Here is a 7,500-nt window from a genome sequence, read left to right on the forward strand (position 1 = left end):
AGAGAGAGAGAGAGAGAGAGAGAGAGAGAGAGAGAGAGAAAGGGGAATGGAGCAGTTTATAGTCACTGCCTTCCTTTAAAACATCCTACCTGCCTGCTCTGGTGCCGGACAGGTCCCAGGACCCAGCCAGTCCCCCGGGCAGGGCCAAGACTGCGTGCCCAGGACAAGCAAGTAACTCAAAACCCGCCCTGGGCTCACACTGCTTTTACAGTTGGGGACAATTGATCGGACACATAAGTTAATCCCACACTGATTTGTTTTGGATCCAACTGCAGGACGCCCGATACCTCCCCCTTGGTTGCTGCTGCAGACACCTGCCTCCTTCTCTCGTGAACTGCTCTGCTTCTACCCATGAAGACAGAGAAAAGAAACCCTAGGGTGCAGAACGAACCTCAGCAGCATTCACGACAACACTTCACTGTGAAATGTAAAGTTCTCCTTTAAGAATTCCTGGCTAATATTGAGAACAACAGCAATGTCAACTGATAGCCTTTCTAACAGACATCTGAACTGCTCTAAGCCAAACTAAAAGCTTGCCTTGATAGAGAAGGGGCGGGCCTCTGGGGGCTCTCTCTCACCTGCCTGGGGCCCTCTATTTCCCAAGTAGCCCTCAGAGAAAAAAAGACCCTATGCTTCTGTGTAAGGGTAGGAAAAGTGCCTGCCACGATGGGTCTTTCTATTCAATACAGAATTAAGAGTTCGGTCCCTGTGGAATTCTCTTCCTGTCTGCTCTCTGAGGAACCAGCCAAGTCTAACGGGATTTGCTGGATTCGAGTAAAACTTGGTGCACATGGGGTGGGGTGTGATGGTGGAGCAGGAGGGAGGGGGGCCCATCTCCTTTCTTCCAGATAATTGGGACCCAGCAAAAGAGGAGGGGTGGTGCAGTAGGAAGAGTTATTTACCGTCCTCCACTGAAATAGGCAAAACCAATAACGCACCTCACTTTTCACCCTGTTTACTCCATCCCCATTCAGTGATTGGCAAAGCAGGCCCTGAAGGCAAAGGCAGTAATTGCTCCGCGCTCTCCTTACTAGGGAAATGTGTAGGCATTTGAAGTGTACTAAAAATAAACGAAGGAGCGAGAAAATGAAAAGGGGACAGAGTGACAATTTGCGGCAATTAAAGCGTCTGCACGCTGTTGCCGGAGGAACAGGGACCCACAGCGGCTTTTGTTTTCCCAGGCTTGATGATGTGACTAACTCGTTAGAGAATTTGCGTACCAGGTTGTGTGTGTGTGTGTGTGTGTGTGTATGTGTGCGCGCGTGCGCGCGTGCATCAGCAACCCAGAAGCCCACAGCAATGGCCATATCTGTGGGAGAACAGGAGACCTAGAACCCTAAAAACCCCTTTGGCCTCAAGAAAGACCCCGGTCCAGCTATCTACCCTAACCCCTAAGCCTCTCTCAAGTGAGAGCCTCTCCGTTAGCACTCAGCTGCCAGTCTCCCAGGAACTTTGGAGCAAGTTTTCAGCTCCAAGGAGTGTCTAACCTTAAAAAGGAAAAGCATAATAATACTACCTTGTATTTCATGACCACGCAAAACACGCAAAGGATGTAACGTGGGGAGGGGAGAAAAAAAGGGGCAGCCAGCCATATCAAAGCTTGGGAGACATTTTGACAGTGCGCTTGAAGTATTGCTCTTTATTTTTGGAAGGTTTTCAAGAAGCGGGTGGGGGACACGTGGGAGAACCACAACTTTCTCCTGTCTGTCACTCAAGCGGCCAGAGAGGGCTCCAGCCTCCAGCTCCTGAGGCAACACACAGCGGGAAATTGCTTCAAGATACAGTAGGGCTCTATTCTTTCTCTACCCCCCACCTTTCCCAGCAGTGAACTTCACAGAGAGGGTAGTAATCCTGGGTGTCAAAAATCTGTGCATAGCCTGAGATCAGAAGAATTAACCTCAGGCCCTGGACCCAGCCTAGCGGCCAAACTGGCACCCGGTGCTGATCAGCCTCGGCGTCCCCACACCCACCTCCCCAGTCTGGGGTGGTGAGGTTTGGGGGAGGGGAGTGACACTACTAAGCATCCACCACCTAAGTCCAGCCCAGGCTGGCTTCAATGAAAGCTGGCAAATCCGGCGAGTCTCGCAGAAATTTTCTTCGACCCTAATTCAATTTTAAAGCGGATTTTTACTATTAAAAACGCTGCCGAGCAACACATTGAATTAATCTGACTGTACGGTTTTAATTACAGTGAGGGTTTCTCTACAAATCTGCACAAGACAGTGGCTGGCTCCCGGAGGATATCTGCCTCCTGAATTCCATTATCGAGCCTCTGATTCCCAGCAGACGGCAGCGCGTGGGAGCCAGCTGCAGGCTCGGGCGTTCAGTCGCCCTCTGCTTCTGCCTGGCCTCCAGCGCCGGTCCCTCGTCCCTTCCTTCACCCCAGCCCCATGGAAAGCCCAGGATTCCTGCCTGTCTCTCTGAGACTGCTGGACTGATGTCCTGAAACTCTACCCTTGCTTTTTAAACTCTTGGGCCCCAGACTTTTGAGCCCGCTGAGCTTCATTCTTAAAGTGGCTCATTTTGTCTGGGGAGGGTGACCTCTTGTGTAGTGCTTTTTGAAGGGTTCTCCTGCTTCGACTTAGCAGCTGTTAGAGTGGGCAGTGTGATGCCCAGGCTGTTTGAGGGGAAAGCAGGCTAGGAAATGGGGAGGATAAAAGGAAAAAGGGGTGGAAGACTAGTGGATGAAGAGCTTGGTTTTCGGGGATCTAGGGCCCCCACCTCCAGCCCTACCCTCACTCCCATCTCCACCTCCAGGCCCTAGAGGAAATATACATGGCGAAGATCTGCAGTTAAACGGGGCTGCTTTTATTAGCTCTCATTTTGTTCATCTGTTGTGCAGTTAGCATTGTGGGGCAATGGTACCTAGCAAATAGGTCCAGGAAGAAAACTAAAACACAAAAGGAAGCCAACTTACACTCATTCTCTTTTGTCCACTCTCTTATATTCTTTTTCTAACTTCCTTTCTATGTCCTCTGCTTTTGTACCATTCTCTACTTCCCTCCTCACAAAGTATGTGGGAGGAAACAAAGTGAATCCATATATAAGCCAGCAAAATGGACACAACCTCTCAATGTGTATTTAAAGAGCTGAAGGCTTTGAGCTCTGTGGGGGAAGGGCCCCACTTGATACAGTGAAAGGGATGAGGAGCATTTTTGCTCTCTGCACAAAATTTGTAAAACCTACCAAAAAAAAAAAAATTATTCCATTCCCAGGGTAGGGGAGAGCAGGCTCTCTTTCTCCTAGATGTGTGTGTGTTAAAGGGATCTCTTTTCTGAACAACAACAACAAAAGAGACAGAGAGAGAAAAATAGAGAGAGAGACAGAGAAAATGAACAGGCACACTTGGGAGAATGGGTTGTGAAAAAAACAAAAACAACCTTTGCTTCTTCTAAGGGCATTCAAATCTGTTGCCCTCTAGAAAAAAAAGTTTTCCTAAAAAACTAATAAATTACCTTTCCATTTATTGGGATGTTTTCAAATAAAGGAGACAAGGAGTGTTTATGAACAGGTATGAGTATAAAAGTCACCAGTTCATATACATCAAAAGAGTAGTCAGATACAGAACAAACTCTCCCTCTCTTTCTCATGAAAAATGGGCTTTATTTATTTTTTCCATTATAACAAGAGAACCATCTAAGAATTCACATAATAGCAAGGGGATATTTTCATTCCAGATTTTCCTGAAGAGCTGTCCCAAACGGGGCTCTCCTTTAATATTAGCCATTTTTTGTGACTTTGTTATCGTTACTGCTAATTAAGGGATGAGGAATTAAACAGAAGATGCTTGGAGGCATTTAGGAAGACAGCTATATTAACTCCTTATTATGCCTAAAAATAGTTTACTGTTTCCTGTTGATACTTGTTCCCTACCACTCTAGGGCTGCATTTATCCTCCAATGGCCAGGGGTTTCTGCTTTTCAAAGACTGGCTTGCTAAAAGCTGACTTCTAACAACACTTACTTCTCCTTTGCCCTGATATATTTCCCAGCAGGGCAAATATGGAGAGCCCAACCTTAGTTTAGCCTACAGATGGAAAAGACAGACATCAGCATTTATCTTGTTTTATTCTAAGTATTTAAACATTGTTGAGCCCTTTTTTCCTGGGTTTAGAGAAAGAAGAACGTTTTTGTATTAGGGAATGGGGTCCTATGCTTGTGAAAAGAGAAAAAAGAGAGAGGAGTTGAGAGGAGAGGGCAGACAGGCAGACGGACTTCTGAATACAATCCTAAGATTAGGGAAGGTAGAAACATGTGCTGTTTTTGCCCTGAATCAGTTCTGGGCCCCAGCACATCCACTCCCTCTATTAAGAAAGCCTTGGGTGCTCACACACTTGGGAATGGAGTCATGGAGAAGGCAACTGATGTTTAGTTTGAGGAGCTGGTTAGCTGTGTTTTCATAACTCCACTGGACTCCTCCAGGTTTGAAAATGCCTAGAGCAGGAGACTGTAGGTTGGGACATGCATAGTTAACATTCTCCAAATTAGACAGTCTTGAAAAACTCTGTGAAGCCCCCTGTGGGAGCTAGTGTCAAGTCAGAGTTTCCCAGCTGCCTAGTCTTAAGACCCAGGACTGGAGAGATGAGGGAAATGTTATCCCCAAACTTAAGTAAGACTCTTTCAAAATATGGGGTAAACTGAGGCCACTTTTTAACTGGATTTGGGGGAGTCTAAGAGAGAAGGGTGCTAATATGGACAATACAGCTTGTCACCACAGACAAGAACACCAAACTCAGTGTTTCCTTGTGTAGACGGATAGTTTTGGTTACTCCTCAAGATGCCAACACTGGCAAGAGGCAGCTCCCTTGTGACTCAGAGCTTTCACTGGTGTGTGTGTGTTGGGGGAGGGGATAAAGTTGTGCAGGTTTCCAGGATATCAGGCACCCTTTCCTTACATACACACACAGAGTTTTACAGTATATTGAATGAGGAAAAAGACTAGCAAGGTTTTTTTTTCCACCAATGTCTCCCATTGAGAAGGGGCTATGTAAATCAATACTGAGTTATTTCTTTGAATTCAAAGGATATTTATCCAGGTCTAATTTCTTTAGAATTAAAGTGATAACTGAGCCCAACTTAGCAACCAAACCCAGCCAGGTCCTGCCTGGCTTGAATGTACTTCTACAGTCCATGAGGCTGCAAAACCACTTCAGGCACCCCAAAGCATTTCCAGGCCTACATGCGTGAGAAAACATGGGTCCAGACCTGGAACAGCAGGAGTTTCTTTGACTCAAGAGCCCATTCCTCCAACAGTGGCCACCGGTGGACCAGGGAGATTTTGTGTTGGCAATACACAAGCATTTCTCTCTAAATAACATTGACACTCGCAATACAAATTCCAACATCTCAATACCTTAAAAAGCAAAAAGCAGCTTAGGCCTCAAATCCTGCCTAGAGAATATGACCCTCACCTACTACAAGCCCTAAAACAGCCTTAGGCCTCCTACTCCAGATTGCTGGGTTTACATTTATTTTGAATGATAAAGACTTCGAAGGCCTCGCCTGCTCTACTCCTCCCACCCACAAGCGTTGGCCCGGGTTCCCCTGCGGGCCAGACAAAGAAGCAGGAGCCAGGACCCGGCTGGCGCCTAACTCGGCGCCAGGCCTGGAGCCCCTGAGGTGTGCCCCTTCCTGCAAGGTCCCAAGGAACCCGAGTTTTTGCCCCTCGCTGAAGGGTTGGAGGTGCGGGCTGGGCTAGTGATAAAGGAGGGTGACTCCAACCTCTTTACTTCAGCTCATTGCTGTCACCCATGAAACTGGATGAAGGACTGGGAAGCCAATCTGCCGGGTCCAATTGGAGAGAAATGACTGTCGGGAGCAGCCCTGTGGTAAATAGCCTCTGAGCAGCGAATTCTGCGCCGTGGCCGGTGGCAGAGGCTACACCTGGCAGCCCTACTCACCGCGCGCCACCTTTGCATGCTGTGCGGGGGTCACACTATCTCGTTTTCCATTCTCGATACTGGCAAGAAAGTCGAACAGTCAGGTCTGAAGTTTATATTCTGTCCCGCAAGTGCAGAGATAGCCATCACACCAAGTGGGGCCCCTCGCTCGTTCGACTTTCCAGCTCTTGACTGTCTCTGAGCCCAGCCTGGGTCACCCAGCATGTCTCAGCAGGGCCTTTACCATAAGCCACAACGACCACAGCTGCTTCACTGGAACACCGTGCAGGCATTTTAGCCACTAACTAATAGGGGAAGGTTGAGAGCCCTGAAGCTACAACCGGAACAATCCCAGCCTGCCCGGCTTCCTCGGCTTTCAAACAAATGAGAAAAATATCCCTTTGCAAATAGAGGCTGCTGCACCCTGGATACGATGCTCAATTGCAGGGACCTTCCGAGGCCCTGCCACGACACACTCTGCTTAGGGTGCAGCCAGAGTTGCAGGAAGCTGGCGAGGAAAGCGGTGCACCTGCGAGGATAAAGGTAGAAACATAGACAAGCACAGGTTGGGGGTGTAGGGGGTAAAACGCCTTCACAGTGTTAACAACAAGCTGCAGGGTATAAAGCAATAAAACTGCCACGTCTACCTGCTGGTATTGAGGACATTACACTTCTCGGCGCGCAGCCCGGGTGCACCGAGAGCTCACTAGGTTGGGATTGGGAGGGTGGGGAGGGGAATCTTCTATTTTCCTGATCTCCCCTTCTGTCCCACACACCCCACATTTGCCCCTTACTTAGCCCACCTTTCTTTTTCCATGAAGCTTTTTTGTTGTTGTTTTAATTCATGCCGATTTGTAAACGTGTGGATCGGGTTACTGGTTCGCGTGTTAAAGTGTACCTCTTGTTAAAAGGTGGGGAACAAGGCACACCACTTAAAAATGAATTCAGAGTTACTGAACCGGCTCCCCAGACTCAAGAACTTAAGCACAGTGGGCTGGGAAAAGGAGGGGGAGAAGGGAGCAAACGCCGCTGACCCGGGAACTCTGAGGAAACTCGCGGGCATCGAGCTTCAGGTATTCCGATACATTGAAGGAAAGAAAGAAAAAGAAAAAAGCAAACACTAGCCTAGAGATAGCTAGACACCCAGGGCTGGGAGCTGGGAAAATCAATTAGCATAAGCCGCTGCCAGCGGGCTTCGCGCAACGTGAAAATAGAGTCCGAGCAGCTCCGTCTTCAACCGCCCTTTTCTGGAGTTACAGGGGCAAGCGGCACCATTTCTCTATTTCTCACTTTCCTACGGTCCTGTAACTTATGGAGTCTAGGGGAAGTAGGACGTAAAGAAGTCCCCAGTAGTTTTCCCAAAGGGAGACATATTCTCGTCCCCGCAACCTCCAGCCACGGCAGTACAGGGTTGTTAGATTGCACATCTCTCCGTGTGGCCAAAGGCTCGCAGCTCAGGTCTCCGAAAGCCGTAGGCCAGACCGAGCGGGTCTTCTAGTATCGCCCACCCAATCTCAGTCCTCTGGAAGCGCGGGCTCCCGACAACCACCTGCAGTCCTGGGACCCGAGACTCAGGACACCGGCGCACCCAGGCCTGCCCTCCTCTGTGACTGGCCCCCAGT

The 7,500-nt window shown here is 48.7% G+C and overlaps 1 long non-coding RNA gene across 2 annotated transcripts in view; it reads right to left on the reverse strand.

Moving 5' to 3' along the window:
• Nucleotides 1-7,500, reverse strand: part of LOC108301858 — a 45,268-nt gene that overhangs the window by 29,665 nt on the left and 8,103 nt on the right. The window lies entirely within an intron of this gene.

Source organism: Cebus imitator, unplaced genomic scaffold, assembly GCF_001604975.1.
Source record: "Cebus imitator isolate Cc_AM_T3 unplaced genomic scaffold, Cebus_imitator-1.0 Scaffold37, whole genome shotgun sequence".
Classification (NCBI taxonomy): Eukaryota; Metazoa; Chordata; class Mammalia; order Primates; family Cebidae; genus Cebus; species Cebus imitator.